Source organism: Homarus americanus, unplaced genomic scaffold, assembly GCF_018991925.1.
Source record: "Homarus americanus isolate GMGI-L3 unplaced genomic scaffold, GMGI_Hamer_2.0 scaffold30535, whole genome shotgun sequence".
NCBI classification, from domain to species: domain Eukaryota; kingdom Metazoa; phylum Arthropoda; class Malacostraca; order Decapoda; family Nephropidae; genus Homarus; species Homarus americanus.
The window spans coordinates 10291388-10293843 of record NW_024732440.1 but is presented as its reverse complement, the minus strand read 5'-3'; positions in this window follow the sequence as shown (position 1 = coordinate 10293843).

Here is a 2456-nt window from a genome sequence, read left to right as displayed (position 1 = left end):
ATCTGATAAGGCTATATTATCACTTCTCAACTCCGTGAGTAGTCCGTGTACCGTAGTATACATTCTGTTCTAACCTTGTCCTTAGGGGCTTTATATCAGTACTTCATAGCTGAATTTTGCAACTTCATATTAGAAGTACTGTCCATGACTAATAACTGGTTAGAACATTTGGTAATTATGATACTGTATACGTATTTTGATAGACATCATCCGGCATTTCCTTATATAATTAATTATCAAAGGACTCTCCTGTAGCTTCCTTGGGCTTGGTCCACCTGTCTGAAACACATTGGCTCTAGTTGAGGAAATTGCACCAACACGTTTATTATGATCCTTGGATTCAGCATGGGCTTTTAGTGTGGCCTTCCTAGGCTGAAGGGTTTTAAAAAAAATTTTACAGGCCTGCTGAGATCCATCTTTTGCCTTGGTAACCCATGGATATTCTTTTTCCCAAGCAAAATATGTGCGTCCAGAAGACCCCACAATGATTTTAACACTTCGGTGTATGTATAATGCCACAGACATACTAAATAAGTAAGTCGGAGTAACTGAAGCTCCCTCCCCTACTGGGCCTGGGCGTCCACTTCCAACCCCTCACATGTCCAGTACCCGCAGGCCTTACCCTAAGCAAGACCCAATTTTACCATAAATCCCTACATTTTACGCTAGAAGTAGATATATATATATATATATATATATATATATATATATATATATATATATATATATATATATATATATATATATATATATATATATATTAATACGGCTGTTTTATTTAATACCTTATATTATGTTACATATTCATACATGTGCCACGTCATCAAAGAATAAAATTTGATATACAGCTATTAAAATAAATGTATATTTGTTATAGCATTCTCTTATGTGCATCAGAATCAGTAAAATATCTACTACGACATTGCGAAGACCTAATCAGAAATATTTATACACACTTCTCCCATAGTGCCAAGAGGAAATATAAACTTAGCCTGACCAGCATAATATGTAAAGTACTTGAGAGTATTATCAGAGATGCCGCAATGGAACATCTAATACGAAACAACCTTGTAAAGGATTGCCAACACGGTTTTATGCCGGGGCGCTCCTGCTTAACACAATTGCTCAAGGTATTGGATATTTGGACTCATATTCTGGAACGGGGTGGTAATATCGACAATATTTACCTAGATTTTGCCAAGGCTTTCGACAGTGTACCCCACGAAAGGCTGAAAATCAAACTGGAAGGGTTCGGAATTCGGGGAAATGTCCCAGCGTGGATAGAAGACTTTCTACATGACCGCAAGCAGTGTGTGGTGATTAATGGCACGAAATCGTCATCTGTACCTGTCACAAGTGGGGTACCACAGGACAGTGTATTGGGCTCGCTGTTGTTTGTTTGTTTCATAAATGACATGCCTGACGTAGTACACTCCTCCATACAAATGTTTGCCGATGACGCCAAGTTATTTCGGGAAATTAAGAACCAAGTGGACTGTGAAGAGCTGCAGAAGGACCTCTGTGGGCTCCATGAATGGTCGAAGAAACGACTGCGGAGATTCAATGTCACGAAGTGTAAGAGGATGCACCTGGGGCGTACCAACGGCAAGGAGGCGTATCATATGTCCCAACGGGATGAAGAAACTGCACTAGTTGAGACTGTATGTGAGAAGGACCAAGGTGTGTATGTTGACAATGAGCTGAAGTTAATGGGCCATTGCGAGAAGAAGGTAAATCAGGCAAATAAATTATTGGGTCTTATAAGAAGGTCGTTCAGATATCTAGACTGTCCGTCCCTCGTAACGATCTTCAGGAGTGAAGTGCTTCCCCATATGTAGTACTGTCACCCCATCTGGTCCCCGAGATATGCAAGGGACTGTCAGTTGATTGAAAAATGTTCAAAGGAGGGCCACCAGACTGGTGCCTGCACTTCGGCACCTCAGCTACCCTGAGAGATTGGAGCGCCTGAACTTGCCCAGCTTATACTACAGAAGGGCAAGGGGGGACCTAGTAGAGGTGTATAAGCATCTCAGGAGGCACTACTCTGTTTTTACATATATTCTGGAACATGGATTAGTCTGGGAAACCATGTCATTCTTATTACAACACTTATTCTACTTACCACGAGGTATAATTTCGATATTTTAAGCACTATGATCACGTCCAATAAAAGGCAAAGAAAAACACAGTGCAGGGGCAGTATTGTCTTCAGGCGTTTTTTGTATAGTAAAATGTAATTACTGTTGACTTCAGAATATTTCCAAATATCAAGTGCACATGCCCTCAAAATGGCCTCAAAATGTCCATGATATTGAGCAGATTTGAAAAAATTTCCCCCAGCTGGGTGGTCGCATTGTGTTCACCATGTTCCCCACCCCCTTCTTGAACCCCCTTTTGATATTTCTGGATCCGCCCTGCAATGTTTGAATTAATTTTGTTTAATGAACACATATACA